General features: G+C 44.6%; 1 long non-coding RNA gene across 2 annotated transcripts in view; it reads left to right on the top strand.

Annotated features, from left to right (window-relative positions):
* The first annotated feature begins 16908 nt into the window (after positions 1-16908).
* The window catches only part of LOC119329632, a 7084-nt gene continuing 1329 nt past the window's right edge, over positions 16909-22663 (top strand). Inside the window, exons 1-2 of one of the 2 annotated variants that reach the window (XR_005159631.1) lie at positions 16909-17222; positions 18979-22570. This is a non-coding gene — a long non-coding RNA (uncharacterized LOC119329632). The other variant, XR_005159630.1, reaches the window with a different exon arrangement.

The raw sequence follows: 22663 nt of genomic DNA, 5'->3' as shown, positions 1-22663 counted from the left end.
TTCTCTTTTTATCATTTACCTACTCGAGGACGAGCAGGAATTAAGCTTGGGGATGCCTGATATGTCTCCAACGTATCTATAATTTTTGATTGCTCCATACTACTTTATCTACTGTTTTGGACTATATTGGGCTTTATTTTCCACTTTTATATTATTTTTGGGACTAACCTATTAACCGGAGGCCCAGCCCAAAATTGCTGTTTTTTGCCTATTTCAGTATTTCGAGGAAACAGAATATCAAACGGAGTCCAAACGGAATGAAACCTTCAGGAACGTGATCTTCTCACCGAACGTGATCCAGGAGACTTGGACCCTACTCCAAGAAGTTTCCGGGGAGGTCACGAGGGTGGAGGGCGCCCCCTGGGCGCGCCCCCCTGCCTCGTGGGCACCTCGTGGCCCCCCTGACGTACTTCTTCCGCCTATATATCTCCATATACCCTAAAAACATCCGGGAGCAACATAGATCGGGAGTTCCGCCGCCAGAAGCCTCCGTAGCCACCGAAACTCAATCTAGACCCGTTCCGGCATCCTGCCGGAGGGGGCAATCCTTCTCCGGTGGCCATCTTCATCATCCCGGTGCTCTCCATGACGAGGAGGGAGTAGTTCTCCCTCGGGACTGAGGGTATGTACCAGTAGCTATGTGTTTGATCTCTCTCTCTCTCTCGTGTTCTTGAGATGATACGATCTTGATGTATCGCGAGCTTTGCTATTATATTTGGATCCTATGATGTTTCTTCCCCCATCTTCTCTCTTGTAATGAATCGAGTTTCCCCTTTGAAGTAATCTTATCGGATTGAGTCTTTAAAGACTTGAGAACACTTGATGTATGTCTTGCCGTGGATATCTGTGGTGACAATGGGATACCACGTGCCACTTGATGTACGTTTTGGTGACCAACTTGCGGGTTTCGTGACATTGGGAACCTATGCATAGGGGTTGGCACATGTTTTCGTCGTGATTCTCCGGTAGAAACTTTGGGGCACTCTTTGAGGTTCTTTGTGTTGGTTGAATAAATGAATTGAGATTGTGTGATGCATATCGTATAATCATGCCCACGGATACTTGAGGTGACATTGAAGTATCTAGGTGACATTAGGGTTTTGGTTGATTTGTATCTTAAGGTGTTATTCTAGTACGAACTCTAGGGCTGTTTGTGACACTTACAGGAATAGCCCAACGGATTGATTGGAAAGAATAACTTTGAGGTGGTTTCGTACCCGACCATAATCTCTTCGTTTGTTCTCCGCTATTAGTGACTTTGGAGTGACTCTTTGTTGCATGTTGAGGGATAATTTTATGATCCAATTATGTTAGTATTGTTGAGAGAACTTACACTAGTGAAAGTATGAACCCTAGGCCTTATTTCCTATCATTGCAATACCGTTTACGCTCACTTTTATCATTAGTTACCTTGCTGTTTTTATATTTTCAGATTACAAATACCTTTATCTACCATCCATATTGCACTTGTATCACCATCTCTTCGCCGAACTAGTGCACCTATACAATTTACCATTGTATTGGGTGTGTTGGGGACATAAGAGACTCTTTGTTATTTGGTTGCAGGGTTGCTTGAGAGAGACCATCTTCATCCTACGCCTCCTACGGATTGATAAACCTTAGGTCATCCACTTGAGGGAAATTTGCTACTGTCCTACAAACCTCTGCACTTGGAGTCCCAACAACGTCTACAAGAAGAAGGTTGTGTACTAGACATCAATAGTCCGAACACTTCTTATATATAAGTTCGACACCCCGAATTTAGCATTATATGCATTGGCTCCGAATCATGTCTTTGGTCAATAGTTGGGTTGCCCGGCTCCTGTGCTTGCTACCCTACGTTCCGCTCCATCAGCTAGGGTAGTAAAGGGAGAACTACTGCGATTGTGCCCTGGCTTTGACCAGACGAGCACCTCAGTAGAGAAAGCCGAAAACTGACTGTCATGATGCGCAAGAGTCGGTCAACTACTCGAGGGTTACAAATCGTTGGAGATTTTTTCCGCGTTACGCGAGAGATCAACACTTCCCGATCAGATGCTGACAGTACTCTGGCTTAAACCAGGGGCTGCGCCCACACTTTATTATAAAACTCCTAGGGCTAAGTGAGGGTGTTAAAGCCATAAAGTCTGATTGCCTTGTTCGTTGCGCTAAACAACTCCTTCAAAGGACCATGTAATTGGATCAAGATTGTTTAGATTCCATCCCGAACACCTCCGTACTATCTATGCGAGGGTAGAAGCCGACGACTGGACAACCCTCAGATTACACACAACACGGCCGCACAGGTGGAAACAATTCAAAGCATAATAAAATTACTTCACAAAAACTGGCTTTGTTCACATGATACAAAGGCGACATGAATACATTTATTCAAATACAATGTCCCGCGAGCATTGCGCCGCCACAAGTCGATACCCTTCTACAACATCCTCGAAATATCGCTCGGGTGTGCGGTGCTCCTTGCCCTCCAGTGGCACGCTGACAACTTCAACAGTGTTCATCTTAGCCCACCACATCTTGCAGCGAGCGAAAGCCATACGGGCACCTTCAATACAGATGGAGCGCTTGACAACGTCCAGCCGAGGACAGGCGTTCACCATCCGCCTCACGAGTCCGAAGTAGCTACTAGGCATAGCTTCGGCTGGCCACAACCGGATTATCAAATCCTTAATGGCTAGTTCAGCCACCCTATGCAGCTCCACCAGCTGTTTCAGCTGATCGGTGAATACGGGATGTTCTGGCCCCGCATACTGCGACCAGAAGAGCCTCTCCGAAGAGCCCCCTCCTTCGGCTCGATAGAACTCCATGGCGTCTGATAAACTGCGTGGCAAATCTGCGAAAGCACCTGGGGAACTCCGAACCCGGGTTAGTAAAAGGTACTGCTTCTCCGCATACTTGCTTTGCATCTTAAATGCCTTACCCGTCGTGATCTTCTTGGCCTCCTGGATCTCCTGGAGGGCGGCCTGGGCCTCATTCCGTGCGGTCTCCGCGCTCTGACGAGCCTTGGCGAGTTCGGTCCCTTGAACCGACGCGTCATGCTCCAAGGCCTTGCATTTTTTCACCGCTTCCTGGAGCTCCTGGTGGACTTCTTTGACCCGGGCATTTGGCTTCTTACGGGTGGCCTGCTGCTGGACAGCCTGCTCCTCGGCCTCGCCCAGGGCCTTCCTAGGGGCCTCGACCTCGGTTGCGGCTTCTGCACATATCACAATACCGCTGTCAATATACAGCACTTATCCTTTCCCGAACATATAGCAAGTCGTTCCTCACCTTGCTTCTCCTGGAGCCGAGCCATAACCTCGCCGAGCTCGTTCTCGGTCCTCTCCAGCCTCCGCTTCAGCACAGAGACCTCGGCAGCATGCGAGGTCGCGACCAACAAGGACGCTTGCTTATCAATACATATTCAGTTAGCCTCTTATAATTAAGGATTGATCCCCTGTCCGGTCCTCCTCGCCGAACACCGGACAACGTCCCAGGGGCTATGGACTATACGGTTTTTTCTCTTTCTTACCTCGAAACCTGTTAACAGGCTGCTGCAGGCTTCATTCAGTCCGCTCTTGGTGGACTGAACCTTCTCAATCACCGCACCCATAAGGATACGGTGCTCGTCAATGACGGAGGCGCTTCGTAGCGCCCCCATCAGGTCATCCAGCGCTCCTAGATGGACAGGAGCCACCGGTGGAGGCGACGCACCCCCTCCTTCAAAGGGGGCTGCTCGCCCGACTCCGGAGCCATATTGGTCTCCGGAATCATATTCGGCTGAGGGCCGAACTGGATACGGCCCTCTTTGCCAGTCTCCATGGGGATTGACTCCCCTGTGTGTCCGGCAGTGGAGGTCCTGCCTTGTGGCGCCTCCCGGACAACATCCGGGGCTCCTCCCCTTGGAGCGGTCCTCCGGGATAACACTTTGGTGTCGTCCCTGGCCCCGGGGGAGTAAGTAGGCGGTGGAGACATGCTCGCCATCTTCGATGGAGCCAACGAACCTCCAGATGAGGATCGCTGGATAAGGTCACGGGCCAGACTGCAATAGTGTGGATTAACCATGTTAGAATAATAAAAAGAAAGGGTTGATATGTGCATGAATAAGCCATGTCACTTACGATGCGGCCTGGGGCCTAGTACGAGGGTGATGTTCCGTACTACTGTCAGCGTCACACGCGGTGTTGACCGCTGGGGCACCCTTCCCCTTTTTGGGCGCTTTCACCTCCAGATGTGTCGAGGCCACCCTCTTCTTCTTCCTCTCCTTGGGAGGAGGGTTGTTTCCCTCCTCTTCATCCCCCTCTTCCTCGTCATTTTCCTCAAGGACAGAGGAATGGGCCTCGTCGTCTTCGGATGTCGCGTCTGAAGTGCCCTTGCGACGGGGCCTCTCTTGGCCCCCTTGGCCTTTTTCTTGGCCTTCTTCTCCGGCGCCGTATATGGCACCGGCACCAGCATCCTTGCCAGGCGCGGGATGACTGGTTCTTCGGGCAACAGAGCCGGACACTGGATCCGCTTCGCCCTCTCCACCCAGTCCTGAGGAAGCAATACTAAAATCTCAGACATCATCCTTGAAACATTTAAGTTGGGAGTACATCAAAAGTAACATACCTCGTTGGCGGGGCGGTTACAATTGTGACCACGGTCTGAGTCCATGGCCGGTGGCTTCTCGTTGCCCTTAAAGAGCAACTTCCAGGCCCCTTCGTGAGAAGTATCGAAGAGCCTTTTTAGGGTCTGGTGCTTCTTCGAATTGAAATCCCATAAAGGGCGGCTGCGGCACTGGCACAGAAGAATCCAGTGGATTAGCATCACCTAGATAACATCAACGAGCTTGATGTCCTTGGTCACCATGTTTTGGACGCGCGTCTGCAGCGCTATCAGCTCATTAGGTGCACATAAGTCCGAACTCTTCTCAACCCAGGAGGTGAGTCGCATGGGAGCGCTGGAGCGGAATTCAGCAGCCGCGACCCAGGTGGTGCTGCGAGGTTCTGTAATATAGAACCATTGCTTCTGCCACTCCTTTACTGTCTCCACAAAGGTGCCTTTGGGCCATGAGACATTGGATAGCTGGCTCACCATGGCCCTCCGCACTCCGCGTGCTGTCCCTCCACCACCTTCGGCTTCACATTGAAGATTTTGAGCCATAGCCCGAAGTGAGGATGGATGCAGAGGAAGGCCTCGCACACGACGATAAACGCTGAGATGTTGAGGAAAGAATTCGGGCTAGATCATGGAAATCTATCCCGTAGTAGTACATCATCCCGCGGATGAAACGGTGGAGTGGAAACCCTAGCCCGCGGAAGAAATGGGGTATGAATACTACCCTCTCTGTGGGCTCCGACGTGGGGACGACTTGTCCCTCGGCTGGCTGGCGATGGGCGATCTCTTTCGCCAAATATCCGGTCGCTCGGAGCTTAGTAATGTCCTCCTCCTTGACGGAGGAGACCATCCACTTGCCCTGACCACTGATACGTCTCCAACGTATCTATAATTTTTGATTGCTCCATGCTATATTATCTAATGTTTTGGAGATTATTGGGCTTTATTATCCACTTTTATATTATTTTTGGGACTAACCTATTAACTGGAGTCCCAGCCCAGAATTGCTGTTTTTTGCCTGTTTTAGGGTTTCAAAGAAAAGGAATATCAAACGGAGTCCAAACAGAATGAAACTTTTGGGAACGTGATTTTCTCAACGAACAAGACCCTGGAGACTTGGACCCTATGCCAAGACACAAAAGAGGAGGCCACGAGGTAGGGGGTGCGCCTACCCCCCCCCCCAGGCGCACCCTCCACCCTCGTGGGCCCCCTGTTGCTCCACCGACATACTCCTTTCTCCTATATATACCTACGTACCCCCAAACGATCAGATACGGAGCCAAAACCCTAATTCCACCGCCGCAACTTTCTGTATCCATGAGATCCCATATTGGGGCCTGTTCCGGAGCTTCGCCGGAGGGGGCATCGATCATGGAGGGCTTCTACATCAACACCATAGCCCCTCCGATGAAGTGTGAGTAGTTCACCTCAGACCTACGGGTCCATAGTTAGTAACTAGATGGCTTCTTCTCTCTTTTTGGATCTCAATACAATGTTCTCCCCCTCTCTTGTAGAGATCTATTCGATGTAATCTTCTTTTCGTGGTGTGTTTATTGAGATCGATGAATTGTGGGTTTATGATCAAGTCTATCTATGAACAATATTTGAATCTTATCTGAATTCTTTTATGTATGATTGGTTATCTTTGCAAGTCTCTTTGAATTATCAGTTTGGTTTGGCCTACTAGATTGATCTTTCTTGCAATGGGAGAAGTGCTTAGCTTTGGGTTCAATCTTGCGGTGTCCTTTCCCAGTGACAGTAGGGGCAGCAAGGCACGTATTGTATTGTTGCCATCGAGGATAACAAGATGGGGTTTTCATCATATTGCATGAGTTTATCCCTCTACATCATGTCATCTTGCTTAAGGCGTTACTCTGTTTTCATTAACTTAATACTCTAGATGCATGCTGGATAGCGGTCGATGAGTGGAGTAATAGTAGTAGATGCAGGCAGGAGTCGGTCTACTTGTCTTGGACGTGATGCCTATATACATGATCATACCTAGATATTCTCATAAGTATGCTCAATTCTGTCAATTGCTCAACAGTAATTTGTTCACCCACCGTAGAATACTTATGCTCTCGAGAGAAGCCACTAGTGAAACCTATGGCGCCCGGGTCTATCTTCATCATATTAATCTCCTAATACTTAGTTATTTCCTTTGATTTTTACTTTGCTTTTATTTTACTTTGCATCTTTATCACAAAAATACCAAAAATATTATCTTATCATATCTATCAGATCTCACTCTCGTAAGTGGCCGTGTAGGGATTGACAACCCCTTATCGCGTTGGTTGCGAGGATTTATTTGTTTTGTGCAGGTGCGAGGGACTCGCGCGTAGCCTCCTACTGGATTGATACCTTGGTTCTTAAAAACTAAGGGAAATACTTATGCTACTTTGCTGCATCATCCCTTCCTCTTCGGGGAAAACCAACGCAGTGCTCAAGAGGTAGCAACCACCAGATCCGAACATGGTTGCTTGAGTAGGAAAGGAGATAAGAACTCGGGCGCTGGAGCTTGAGATCAGAAAGGCAGAGATGGAGAGAGAGCGTGAGGATAGGAAGGGTGAATCCTTATCCCCTTATAAAGGCAGCAAATATTAAAACGCCTCCTCACTCGCCTTAGGATTCTCTTGTTTCCTAGGGCTGTATAAACGGCGTGGTTGAGTTACCCATGCCCGCATTGATGAGAATCCCGCAATAAGGGGACACGATCTCTGTTTTGACAAGACGTGCCAATAGCAACCACGTCTCGAAGCGTGGAATGGCAGAAGAAAAACGGTTCGAAATTATAACTGGACAAACGCTATGACGTGTTGGAAAAAAGCTGTCAACAGATTAGACTCGTGCAAATATTATATTCTCTCCGCGGTTGTGTATGGTGTGTGTAACAGGTCAGGATACGATCATTGCATCCGAATACTATTCTGGAGTTCGGAAGGAGGGAACCCGCCTTGCAATGCCGAAGACAAATCTGCGCGCCGGACTCCTCGTCATCGAAGCCAGGTTTAGGGGCTACTGAGGGAGTCCTGGACTAAGGGGTCCTCGGGCGTCTGACCTGTTATCTATGTGCCGGACTGATGGGTTGTGAAGACATGAAGGCCGAAGACTGCACCGTGTCCCGATTGGACTCTACTTGGCGTGGAAGGCAAGCTTGGCGACCGAAGATCCTCTCGGTGTCTATATAAGCCGAAGGGGATAATCCGGAAAGGACACCACATATACTCATTACCATATGCATAGGCTAGACTTCTAGGGTTTAGTCATTATGATCTCGTGGTAGATCAACTCTTGTAATACTCATATTCATCAAGATCAATCAAGCAGGAAGTAGGGTATTACCTCCATAGAGAGGGCCCGAACTTGGGTAAACATCGTGTCCCCTGTCTCCTGTTACCATCGATCCTAGATGCACAGTTCGGGACCTCCTACCCGAGTTCCGCTGGTTTTGACACCGACAATACCCATAGGATTTTTATATGCAGTTCTATAGGCCCATAATGCATCATCAAGTTTCTTGGACCAATTCTTTCTAGATCTATTAAAAGTATTTTGAAAAATTAATTTGAGCTCTCTGTTACTCAATTCTACGAAAGGCACTATGAATACTTCTTTAAGCATCTACGAAAGGCACTATGAATAAAGTGTGAACCACCATCAGTCATTAAATATCTAGGGACTCCAAACCTCGGGAAAATAACTTCTGTAAGCATCTTAATAGAGGTGTTATGATCAGCACTACTAGTTGGAATAGCTTCTACCCACTTAGTAACATAATCAACAACAACTAAAATATGTGTATACCCATTAGAGGAAGGAAAGGGTCCCATATAATCAAAGCCCCAAACATCAAATGGTTCAATAACAAGTGAATAATTCATAGGCATTTCTTGACGTCTACTAATATTACCAATTCTTTGGCATTCGTCACAAGACAAGACGAACTTACGGGCATCCTTGAAGAGAGTAGGCCAATAAAAACCGGATTGCAATACCTTATGTGCAGTTCTATCTCCAGCATGGTGTCCTCCATAAGCGTCGGAGTGACACTTGCGTAGGATATGTTCCCGTTCATGCTCAGGTACACAACGTCTAATAATACCATCTACTCCTTCTTTATAAAGATGTCGGTCATCCCAAAAGTAATGTCTCAAATCATAGCAGAACTTTTTCTTTTGCTGGTATGTGAAACTAGGTGGTATAAATTTAGCAACAATATAATTAGCATAATCAACATACCATGGAGTAGTTCGAGAAGCATTTATGACATTTAATTGTTCATCAAGAAAGCTGTCATCAATAGGTAGTGGGTCATCAAGAACATTTTCTAACCTAGACAAGTTGTCTGCAACGGGGTTCTCAGCTCCCTTTCTATCAATAATATGCAAATCAAATTCTTGCAGTAGGAGAACCCATCTAATAAGTCTAGGTTTAGCATCTTTCTTTTCCATAAGGTATTTAATAGCAGCATGATCAATGTGAATAGTTACTTTAGAATCAATAATATAAGGTCTGAACTTATCACAAGCAAATACAATTGCTAAGAATTCCTTTTCAGTGGTAGCATAATTTCTCTGGGCATTGTCTAGATTTTTACTAGCATATTGAATAACATTTAGTTTCTTATCAACTCTTTACCCTAGAACAGCACCCACATCATAATCATTAGCATCACACATAATTTCAAAGGGTAAATTCCAATCAGGTGGCTGAACAATAGGTGCAGAAATCAATGCTTTCCTAAGTATTTCAAATGCTTCTACACAATCATCATCAAAGACAAAAAGAATATCGAGGCCGAGAAATTTTTGAGAAGTCCTTAATGAACCTCCTATAAAAATCGGCGTGACCGAGGAAGCTTCTTATACCTTTAATGTCCTTGGGACACGACATCTTTTCAATAGCATCAACTTTAGCTTTATCAACTTCAATGCCTCTTTCAGAAATTTTATGCCCCAAGACAATACCCTCATTAACCATAAAGTGGCATTTCTCCCAATTCAGAACAAGATTAGTTTCTTCACATCTCTGCAAAACTCGATCAAGGTTGCTTAAGCAATCATCAAAAGAGGATCCATAGACGGAGAAATCGTCCATGAAAACCTCACATATCTTTTCACAAAAGTCGGAGAATATAGCCATCATGCATCTTTGAAAGGTAGCAGGTGCATTGCATAAACCAAAAGGCATACGTCTATAAGCAAAAGTACCGAAAGGGCAAGTAAAAGTGGTCTTTGATTGATCATCAGCTGACACAGGTATTTGAGAGAAGCCAGAGTAACCATCTAGAAAGCAAAAATGTGTATGTTTGGATAATCTTTCTAGCATTTGATCAATAAAAGGCAAAGGGTAATGATCTTTTTTAGTAGCCTTATTTAATTTGCGGAAATCAATTACCATCCTATAGCCTGTAATAATTCTTTGCGGGATCAATTCATCTTTATCATTAGGAACAACAGTAATACCTCCCTTCTTGGGGACATAATGAGCAGGACTTACCCACTGACTATCAGCAACGGGATAAATTATACCTGCCTCAAGAAGCTTTAATATTTCTTTTCTTACCACTTCTTTCATCTTAGGATTCAGCCATCATCGGTGATCAATAACTAGTTTGGCGTCTTCCTCCAAATTTATTTTGTGTTGACATAGAGTGGGACTAATGCCCTTAAGATCATCAAGAGTATATCCAATAGCAACACGGTGCTTCTTTAGAGTTTCCAATAATTTCTCTTCCTCCTTCTCTGAAAGGTTAGCACTAATAATAACAGGATATATTTTCTTTTCATCAAGATAAGCATATTTGAGAGTATCAGGTAATGGTTTAAGCTCAAACATGGGATCACCCTTGGGTGGAGGAGGATCCCCTAGGATTTCAACGGGCAAGTTGTGTTTTAGAATAGGTCCATGTTTAAAGAATACTTCATCTATTTCCCTTCTTTCATTCATGAACATATCATTTTCATGGTCTAGCAAATATTGTTCTAATGATCAGTAGGAGGCACGGCAATAGAAGCAAGACCAATAATTTTATCTTTACTAGGCAATTCTTTATCATGGGGTTGTCTACGAAAATTAAAAAAATTAAACTCATGAGGCATATCCCCTAAACCAACAGAAACAATATCCTTATTGCAGTCTATCTTAGCATTAACAGTATTCAAGAAGGGTCTACCAAATATAATAGGACAAAAGCTATCTTGAGGGGAACCAAGAACAAGAAAATCAGCAGGATATTTAGCCTTTCCACACAAGACTTCAACATCTCTAACAATCCCAATTGGTGAAATAGTATCTCTATTAGCAAGCTTAATGGTAACATCAATACCTTCTATCTCAGCTGGTGCAATATCATGCATAATTTCTTTGTATAAGGAAATAGGTATTGCACTGGCACTAGCACCCATATCACACAAGCCATGATAACAATGATCTCCTATTTTAACAGAAATAACAGGCATGCATACGACAGGTCTATGTTTATCTTTAGCATCAGGTTTAGCGATTCTAGCAGTCTCATCACAGAAATAAATAACATGCCCATCGATATTATCATCCAGGAGATCTTTAACAATAACAATATTAGATTCAACTTTAACTTGCTCAGGGGGTTTGTGTGTCCTAATATTACGTTTGTTGACTACAGTAGAAACTTTAGCATGACCCTTTATTCTAACAGGGAAAGGTGGTTTCTCAACATAAGCAGTAGGAACAACAGGATCATTCTAAGTGATAGTCTTTTCTTCAACTTTAATAGGTGCAACTACTTTTGTTTCAATGGGAGGATTATATTTAAACCACTTCTCCTTAGGGAGATCAATATGAGTAGCAAAGGATTCACAGAAAGAAGCTACTATCTCAGAGTCAAGTCCATATTTAGTGCTAAATTTACGGAAAACATCGGTATCCATAAAAGATTTAACACAATCAAACTTAGGTGTTATACCTGACTCCTTACCTTCGTCGAGATCCCAATCTTCAGAGTTGCGTTTAATTCTCTCCAATAAATCCCATTTGTATTCAATAGTCTTCATCATAAAGAAACCAGTACAAGAAGTATCGAGCATGGAGCGATTGTTGTCAGAAAGCCGAGCATAAAAATTTTGAATAATCATTTCTCTTGAGAGCTCATGATTGGGGCATGAATATAACATTGACTTAAGCCTCCCCCAAGCTTGAGCGGCGCTTTCTCCTTCGCGAGGCCAATATATATATATGTATATATATATATATATATATATATATATATATATATATATATATAAAATTACGATCACGATAAACAAGATGCATAGGATAAAACTTCTGATGGGATTCCAATTTCAACCGTTTGTAGTCCCATGATCCCACATCATCACATAGCCTATACCATGTCAATGCATCTCCCTTCAAAGATAAAGGGAAGACCTTCTTCTTGGTAACATCATCGGGCATACCTGCAAGCTTAAATAATCCACAAACTTCATCCACATAGATTAAGTGTAAGTCGGGATGCAATGTTCCATCTCCTACAAAAGGATTAGCTAGCAGTTTCTCTATCATACCCGAAGGAATTTCGAAGTAAAAATTTTCAGTAGGTTGAGTAGGTTGAGGAGCAACTATTTGCTCTACCGGTCGGGGTGAAGATACCCCGGACAAGCCCCTCAAAGGATTACTTTCCATAGTAACAAGTGACAGTAAATTTCAGCACACTATATAGATTTTTCCTTACCAAATTCCACCCACCAAAGGCGCTTCACTCCACGGCAACGGCGCCAGAAAAAAGTCTTGATGACCCACAAGTATAGGGGATCTATCGTAGTCCTTTCGATAAGTAAGAGTGTCAAACCCAACAAGGAGCAGAAGGAAATGATAAGCGATTTTCAGCAAGGTATTCTCTGCAAGCACTGAAATTAGTGGTAACAGATAGTTTTGTGATAAGGTAATTGGCAACGAGTATCAAGTAATAAAAGTAAATAAGGTGTAGCAAGATGACCCAATCCTTTTTGTAGCAAAGGACAAGCCTGGACAAACTCTTATATGAAGGAAAGCGCTCCCGATGACACATGGGAATTATCATCAAGCTAGTTTTCATCACGATCATATGATTCGCGTTCGGTACTTTGATAATTTGATATGTGGGTGGACCGGTGCTTGGGTACTTCCCTTACTTGGACAAGCATCCCACTTATGATTAACCCTTATTGCAAGCATCCACAACTACAACAGAAGTATTAAGGTAAACCTAACCATAGCATGAAACATATGGATCCAAATTATCCCCTTACGAAGCAACACATAAACTAGGGTTTAAGCTTCTGTCACTCTAGCAATCCATCATCTACTTATTACTTCCCAATTCCTACCTCTAGGCCCAAACAATGGTGAAGTGTCATGTAGTCGACGTTCACATGACACCACTAGAGGGATGACAACATACATCTCATCAAAATATCGAACGAATACCAAATTCACATGACTACTAATAGCAAGACTTCTCATGTCCTCAGGAACAAACGTAACTACTCACAAAGTAAACCATATTCATGTTCATAATCAGAGGGGTATTAATATGCATAATGGATCTGAACATATGATCTTCCACCAAGTAAACCAACTAGCATCAACTACAAGGAGTAATCAACACTACTAGCAACCCACATGTACCAATCTGAGGTTTGGATACAAAGATTGGATACAAGAGATGAACTAGGGTTTGAGATGAGATGGTGCTGGTGAAGATGTTGATGGAGATTGACCCCCTCCCGATGAGAGGATCGTTGGTGACGACGATGGTGATGATTTCCCCCTCCTAGAGGGAAGTTTCCCCGGCAGAACAGCTCTGCTAGAGCCCTAGATTGGTTCCGCCAAGGTTCCACCTCGTGGCGGCGGAGTCTCGTCCCGAAAGCTTGCTTATGATTTTTTTTCCTTGACGAAAGACTCCATATAGCAGAAGATGGGCATCGGAGGGCCACCGCGGGGACCATGAGGCAGGGGGCGCGCCCAGGGGGGTAGGGCGCGCTCCCACCCTCGTGGCCAGGGTGTGGCCCCCCTCTGGAACTTCTTGCGCTCAGTATTTTATATATATTCTGAAAATAGCTTCCATGAAGTTTCAGGACTTTTGGAGCTGCGCAGAATAGGTCTCTAATATTTGTTCCTTTTCCAGCCCAGAATCCCAGCTGTCGGCATTCTCCCTCTTTATGTAAACCTTGTAAAATAAGAGAGAATAGGCATAATTATTGTGACATAATGTGTAATAACAGCCCATAATGCAATAAATATCGATATAAAGGCACGATGCAAAATGGACGTGTCATCGAATGTCTTCGCGATCCAACCGACCAAGTACCGAACACACGGCACCTCCGCGATCTGCACACGTTCAGCTCGGTGACGTCCCTCGTACTCTTGATCCAGATGAGGCCGAGGGTGAGTTCCTGTCAGCATGATGGCGTGTCGACGGTGATGATGAAGTTACCTACGCAGGGCTTCGCCTAAGCACTATGACAATATGACCGAGGTGTAAAACTATGGAGGGGGGCACCGCACACGGCTAAACATCAACTTGTGTGTCTATGGGGTGCCCCCCTCCCCCGTATATAAAGGAGGGGAGGAGGAGAAGGGCTGGCCACAAGGGGCGCGCTCAAGGAGGGGAATCCTACTCCTAGTAGGAGTAGGTTTCCCCCTTTCCTAGTCCTAGTAGGAGAAGAAGGAAGGAGAGGAAGAAGAGAAGGGAAGGGGGGGGGGCCTAGCCCTGGTCCAATTCGGTTTTGGGCTAGGGGGGCGCTACACCTTGGCATACCTCCTCTCTTCCACCATTAGGCCCATGAGGCCCAATAACTTCCCGAGAGGGGGAGGGGTCCGGTAACCCCCGGTACTCCAAAACTTATCCGAAACGACCCGAACCATTCCGATGTCTGAATGTAGCTTTCCAATATATGAATATTTATGTCTCGACCATTTCAAGACTCCTCGTCATGTCCGTGATCTCATCCGGGACTCTGAACAACCTTCGGTACATCAAATCACATAACTCATAATACATATCGTCATCGAACGTTAAGCGAGTGGACCCTACGGGTTTGAGAACTATGTAGACATGACCGAGACACATCTCCGGTCAATAACCAATAGCGGAACCTGGATGATCATATTGGTTCCTACATATTGTACGAAGATCTTTATCGGTCAAACCGCATAACAACATACATTGTTCCCTTTGTCATCGGTATGTTACTTGCCTGAGATTCGATCGTTGGTATCATCATACCCAGTTCAATCTCGTCATCGGCAAGTCTCTTTACTCGTTCCATAATGCATCATCCCGCAACTAACTCATTAGTCACATTGCTTGCAAGTCTTATAGTGATGTGCATTACTGAGAGGGCCCAGAGATACCTCTCCGACAATCGGAGTGACAAATCCTAATCTCGATCTATTCCAACTCAACAAACACCATCGGAGACACATGTAGAGCATCTTTATAATCACCCAGTTACGTTGTGACGTTTGATAGCACACTAAGTGTTCCTCTGGTATTCGGGAGTTGTATAATCTCATAGTCATAGGAACATGTATAAGTCATGAAGAAAGCAATATCAATAAACTAAATGATCATAGTGCTAAGCTAACGGATGGGTCTAGTCCATCACATCATTCTCTAGTGATGTAATCCCGTTCATCAAATGACAGCACATGTCCATGGCTAGGAAACTTAACCATTTTTTATTAATGAGCTAGTCAAGTAGAGGCATACCAGGGACACTCTGTTTGTCTATGTATTCACACATGTATTAAGTTTCCGGTTAATACAATTCTAGCATGAATAATAAACAATTACCATGATATAAGGAAATATAAATAACAATTTTATTATTGCCTCTAGGGCATATTTCCTTCAAGAACTGCCCCAAAGGTTCGCGGGGAATGTATCAAGGTCACACCAGATAGGCCACCATCATACTAGAAGTGATGTCATCACGCGGCTTATGGATTTGGCATGCTTTCTTTGGAATGTCGTGTTCTCACAACCACATCAACGTGCTTCAACGATCTCGTCGTTCATGAGGCTTTGTAATGGGGAATCACCGTCGTGTAACTACACTGTCAATGGCCGAGACTACAACATGGGATACTATCTTGCCGATGGTATCTATCCTCAGTGGGCGGCATTTGTGAAGACCATATCCGAGCCACGTGGCAATAAACATAGCCACTTTGCAACAATGCAGGAAGCGGCTAGGAAGAATGTGTAGAGGGCATTTGGTGTGCTTCAAACTCGTTGGGGGGATTGTGCGGAGCACTGCAATGATGTGGGAATCAGAAACTTTATGGCAACTGATGACATGTTGTGTTATTCTACAGAATATGATTGTCGAGAATGAGAGTGATGGTGTAACCTAAGCCCATGATTTCGAAGCACCCGGAGAACAAGTTGAAATCTCAGAAGATCAAGATGTGGTTCAACTGATGAACTTTCTGCGTATGCATCAAAATCTTTGAGATCAGCAGGTGCACACGCAACTACTCAATGAAAATGATAACAAGGAGACAATGCTTGAGTTTGACACTTAAAATAAATTTTATGTAAACGCTATATATACTTCATACCAACATTTGCTATTTACGTGCTTTTGTATGATCGACATGCATGTATTTGCATGAATTTGAGAGTCCGAATTTGAGATATATAAATGCCGGGACCGAAATATGAGGGCTCGTCCAGCTCCTCGGCTCACCTGATGAACTTTCTGCAGATATATCAGAATCTTCGATATCAGCAGGTGCACACGCAACTACTCAATGATCTTGTGGATCACATATGGACCCACAATGGCAACCAAGGAGACAATGCTTGAGTTTGACACTTAAAATAAATTTTATGTAAACGTTATCTATGCTTCGTACCAACATTTACTATTTACGTGCTCTTGTATGATCGACGTGCATGTATTTGCATGAATTTGAGAGTCCGGATTTGAGATATATGAATGCCAGGACAGAAATATGAAGAGCTGGACCCGTAACACGCTCCATGGGCTTTGACTAGTTGTGTCGTGTGTGTTTTCTATTTTTGAGGCTTGTTGAGCTGTGCCCTCAGCATTAACTCATTCGATACGCTGTATTTTTGTTGACCTTTCATGCGTGTGTGTGTGTGATGTGATCTTTTGTTGAATGCTTGGTTTGGACAATTTGCTTTGTATATAAAATGAGGTGAAAACTTTTTTTTTTATAATATGAAGGCTTGTCTCGATGCGTCCGCGGGCCGCCCGGTCGCATCCGCGGCCGTTTGTGACGCGGAATTTGCCAAGTCCATGCTGTAAAAAGGACAGGAGTGCTTCGTGCCGGTGCCACACGTGTGACATCATTTGAGTTTTTTTGTGCGCTGCGCCCATTGCGCCCTTCGTTCGTTCGTCATATTCCGTTCTGAATGTCTCTCCCCCAATTTTTCCTTCGCGGCGGCAAGGTGAAGAGGCAGCTTTCTCAATAAATAAATAAATATACAGAAGATCCAGAGGCAGCGGCAGGAGCTTGCGGAGGCGACTGCTGCCGCCGTCTAGGGTTCAAGCCGACAGATCGTGCCACCCGCACCGCCGGCCAAGTTCGGCCGCGGCGAGGACAAGCAACGACCATATCCTGTGTCTGCGTTCCGCGTCAAAGAGAAAGAGCAGGTCTGAGCATACTATCTTCTTCGCTTCCGTGAAATTCGTTGGGGGAAAAGAGCGGTTGCTTCCAAATCGATCGCCCTGTTTCCTCTGATTCTCCATCGACTCGTCTAACCGCATCAGCACTAGAGGAAACTATTGGGATTTCTCGAAATTTTGTTGCATGTGTCTGTACATATTTTGATAATTCTGTTAGAAATGTCGGATGCTAGTATGTTACTCCACGAACGTACTATTTCGAAAATTTCATTCTACTCTGTTAGACCGTCTAGTTTGTCAGGTAAACATGATACTTATTTATCAGGCAGGCTATCAAAACATATTTTCATGCTAGTTACAGTTTTACTGATACTAGAGGTTACTGGGTAAAGTTCTTCGCTCAAATATTGTGAAGGTCAACAGCGAAGAAAGTAAATGAATAAACATCAGGAATATAGTGCTTTTTAGGCAAGTGCTGCTTTTAACCCAATTTTTTCAGAGTATGCCGTGGTAACTGACTTTTGCACATTTTCCTTTAAAGTACTGTATGAAATAGTTAGTTTATTCAACTTTTTCTTCCTGACATTTCCCTTGAACTCAAAGCCACAGGACCCACAAGCAGTGTAAACATACAAATTAGAGTAAAACTGCTGAATGTACTTACAGATGAAAATTATGATGGATTTTATTCGAACAAAGGAATTACAGATATTTCATTTATTCGCTCATGTAGTCCTAAAAATGTTTCTTTGATTGACATGACTTCAGTATAAACTTCTTGCATAGTTGGTCGGTCTTTTGGTGAATCCACAGAGCATTTCAGACCTAGTTTCACCAGTTGCATTGTACATTCTTGCACGCCGACCATTACATGTGTCCCATTGCCTGAAGGTTTACTTGTGTGTTCGTCCTGGTATTGTGGAATAAAATTGGGCTCTAGAATATCACCAATCTTGTGAGGAAATGCCAGTTCCACAAACTTGTGGAGACCATGTCCATCCTTAAACATCTCATCTGTTGGGTTCTTTCCCATCAGCATTTCTAGCAGAATAATTCCATAGCTGTAGACATCCCCCTCAGTAGACATGTTGCTACCCATGCCATACTCTGCAAAATTTGCAAATATGTCCTGTGAAATCCTTTCAACTGCTTAATCATTAGGTAATATTTATTTTTGAAATGACTGTATTTGTTTTTTTACTGAAAGCATATGCATTGGACACTTAATTTAGGTACATAATTCTGGTGCTCCAGTACATCATTTTTTTGATAAAGGTAAACATGGTTTCCTTTTAGAAATAATGGGCAGGGGGTAAACATGATTTTTCAAGGAAGTACAACTTAATTTGAATATATTGACAATAAAAGAATGAAATGTCTACTAACCTGGTGCAATGTATCCAATTGATCCTCTTGCCCCTATCAAGCTTTTGGATGGATGGTCATAAAGAAACTTTGCTAATCCAAAGTCACCAACACGAGCACACATGTCATCGTCCAAAAGGACATTGCTTGGCTTTAGATCACAATGGATCAAAGGAGGCATGCATCTGTTATGGAGATAGTCCAAGGCAGCAGCTATATCCGTCGCAATTCTTATCCTTAACCCAAGATTCAGTGGCCTTTTTGAGCCATGATTTTCTGTTACTGGATGAAGCCAACTTTCTAGGCTACCATTTGACATGTGCTCAAGAACTAGAGCTTTGAACTCATTTCCTGATGGATCAAATGTAGAACACATGCTTATCGCCCTTACGAGATTTCGATGGCGTGTGTTTTTCAGGGCCTCACACTCAGCAATGAAACTTTTTGATGCTCCATCTTGATCAAGCCTGAACACCTTGACTGCAGCTATGCGGGGTTCAGCCAAGAATGTACCTCTATAGACAGATCCACACCCTCGCTCTCCAACCAGGTTAATAGAAGAGAAACCACCTGTTGCCTTGTATAGATCATGATATGAAAATCTTTTCCACCCCTCGGACTGCTGGTTGATTGGTTGTTTAGTTGCTTCCCGCTTTCTGTGTACAATGGCTATGGCACATATGAGTGAGACTAGAACAATGGTAACAATAGGGACCACCACCATTAGAACATATGAACTCCTTTTTCTTTTGAATGTGGACTTAATACAAGGTTGTAGTTGCAGCATTTGAGAATTTGTGCACAGATTTTTGTTTCCTTGGATGAGCACCAGACTTGAATTGCCAAACACACCAGTTGTAGGTACTGGCCCTTGAAAGTTGTTGAAGGACAGATTCAGAAGCTGCAAAGAGCTGAATGACTCGAAGAAGCTTGGAATTTCACCAGACAAGCTGTTCTGCGACAGATCCATCTCAACAACGCCTCGCAGGTTCATAAAAGATCCAGGAATGCCACCTTCAAGATAATTTGCATCCAAACGAAGCGACTCCAAGTGAAGGCACTGGCCGAGACTGTTGGGAATTTTTCCAGATAGCTGGTTGTTGGAGATTAACGAGCTCAAGATTATTTAAGCTGCTAACTTCTGATGGTATCAGTCCAGTTAGTTGGTTATATGACAAGTCTAAGCCTTCAGAAAGTGAGGAAATAGAAAACAGTTTTGGAGGGATGCTTCCATGAAAGGTATTACAAGAAAGGTTTAGTCTAGTCAGGCTTCTGCATCCTGCTAAACTGGCAGGTATCGACCCACTTAATATGTTCTTCTCCAGATAAAGTTCACTTAGCTTCTCAAGGTTTCCAATTGATCGTGGACTTCTCCAGAAAATTTGTTTTCTGCTAAATTCAGGACAAACAGAGTCTGAATATTTCCAAGTGTAGCAGGAATATTCCCTGAGAGGAAATTTCTCTCCATATGAATAAGAGTGAGACTGCTGAGATTTCCTATATCTGGATGTATGAAACCAGTTATTTGGTTATCATTCAGAAGCAACCACTGTAAGTTTTTCGGAAGATTGCCAATGGAAGTAGGTAACTCTCCTTGAAGATTATTCCTATCCAAGTATAACTTTTGCAACTGGGTGCAACTTGTTAGTGAGGACAAGAAAGTCCAGTCACCAGCTTCAAGCAGATTGTCACCCAGATCTAGAGTGACCAAGTTTGTCAAAGACCCCAGAGAAGGAATGATACCACTGAATGCGTTATTGCGGAGGCCAAGGTATTTTAGGTCAGAGGCATTTGCCAAAGAAGCAGGTACTGGGCCATCAAACTGGTTACCTTGCATTACCAACATCTGAATTCTCAGAAGTGTATAGCCAATGTTGGTTGGAATTCTCCCAGATAGCTGGTTGGCTCCAAGGCCAAGATAAGTTAGAGATGGGATTGCATATATAGTTGGAGGAACTGTGCCTGACAAGTTGTTATATGTCATGTCTAATACTTGCAAACCTGCAAGGCTACCTAAGCTCTCTGGAATGCTCTCTTGTAAGTTGTTCAGAGCAAGCAATAGGAAGGATAGGGAGGAAAAGTTCCCTAATGAGCTAGGTATGCTCCCTGAAAGGTTATTGCTAGTCAAGCTAAGATATTTCAAGGGAGAGGATGCATGAGCGAAGGACGGGATTGACCCGGAAAAACCATTGTAAGAGAGATTTAAGGTGTAAAGCAATGAGCTATTGAATAGTGCAGGAGGGATCTCTCCACGGAGCTTGTTTGATGCAAGGTTGAGGTAAGCAAGCGAGGAGGAATTCACTAGGAAGCGTGGAATTTCTCCTGTGAACGCATTGTTGTCGAGAGCAAGCTTGGTAAGACGCGAGTTGCCTCCTAGGAACCGAGGAATGGTGCCTGAAAGCTTGTTCCTAGCAAAGGATAATATAGAAAGGTTCGGAAGCAAGGCAAACCCGGGTGGTATGTGCCCCTGAAGAAAGTTGTCACTGAGGACAAGCTGTTCGAGGGATGAACTTTGAGCAAGAGCTGAAGGGATCTCACCTTCCAGGAGGTTGCTTGACAGGCTTATGATCTCCAGGCGGGAACACATTGACAGTGCATCGGGGATCATGCCGCCTATGGAGTTGATGCTGAGGTTTAGTTGTCTGAGTTGTGCCAGGCGGCCTATCTCCGGGGGAATGCTGCCACTGATCTTATTGTCAGGCATGTTTATCCTGGTCAAGAAACTGAGGTTGCTAATGCAAGGAGGAATCTGACCGGTAAGGTTCAGCGACATGAGGTCTAGCGCAACAACACGAGGTGCTGCGCTCTGCACGGTGCTGCATGTCACACCGCGCCATTGACAGAAGCTCTGGGAGTCGTGTCGCCATGTTGCCAGCGCTCCAGTGGTGAGGTTGCTGGCAAGGCCAGACTTGAGGCAGAGGAGCGTCTGTTGGTCGGCGTCAGAGTTGTTCCAAGATGGAGCTGCGGCATCGAGGGCACTGGCGGAGGGCTCCGGTGGGCAGGGTATGGCATCCGCCATACCTTGATTCTGGGGCAATTTTTTTTTATACCTATGCATCTATCGATCGGCAGACTCTGGATCGGCATCGGCTGTTTCGTTCGACCGCAGCCAGCAGCGCTGGCCTGATGGGCCGACGCATCCAGCTGTTGGGCCACGCAGGCAGGCACGACAGGTTCGATTCCATTGAGAGTCTAAAAAAAGGTTTGATTCAATCGAGCGGCCACACACACAACGCACACGCACGCACGCGACCAACTCTACCCAGACACGACGCAACCCTAAGCAGCTAGCGCGATGGCGGCTGCTGGCCATGTCGCGAGGACCAGGCGGGCGACTGATGACGGGGGCAGCTGACGGCGGCGGCAGGCTGGGGGCTTATAGGGCTGCCGCTGCAAGCTCCAGCGAAGGAAGCAAGCGGCGGCTTCAGTGGCGGTAGAAGCAAGTTCCAGCAGACGACGGCAGTTGGGAATTTTCCTGGCCATTCCCCGGTGTACGAACCAGAGGACTAATTGCAGCCACTTTGTTGGGTATTGGCAATTTTTCTTCTGTCAATTCTGCAGGATCTGAACCAACTACAGTAATTCTGAATATAACGGATAAAAATTTATGTAGCGACCTTGTACAATATGGTGGAAAGTTTGTCTATATTTTTTCATTCATGCTAGTGTACTGTGGACGCACAAGTTTTTGTTTTTAGATGATTATGCATAAAAGCTAATAAGATGCCCAACCGGCGCAGTTCTAGACGCCATTGAAATCTTCATTATTGGTTTGTTTTAGGTTATTTTCCTATTGAAATATGCCTACATTTTCATTGTATTGGGGTTAACGTTTGTAATGTGTATTGACTCTTTTGATTTGCATCAAAAAAATTCTTTCCTTAAGACTTCGCCACACCTTAAAAAAAATTCGTCCTCCGCCTCTGATCGAGGGAGTGCGTGCAGGGGAAGAACAAGGCCACCAAAATGGTCGACAGAGAAAGAAGCAGTGTAGGGAAAGATGGTTCCATGTGAGTACCTAGATGAAAATTGCTTCATGTGTGTGTTTTAGCTTCATTAATTTGGATTTATGCGCATCACAGCGCTTTCTGTATGTGTGTGTG

This window comes from Triticum dicoccoides, chromosome 7A, assembly GCF_002162155.2.
Source record: "Triticum dicoccoides isolate Atlit2015 ecotype Zavitan chromosome 7A, WEW_v2.0, whole genome shotgun sequence".
In the NCBI taxonomy this organism is placed as follows: Eukaryota; Viridiplantae; Streptophyta; class Magnoliopsida; order Poales; family Poaceae; genus Triticum; species Triticum dicoccoides.
Note: the sequence above shows the minus strand (reverse complement) of the source record. Positions and strands in the feature narration are given on the sequence as shown.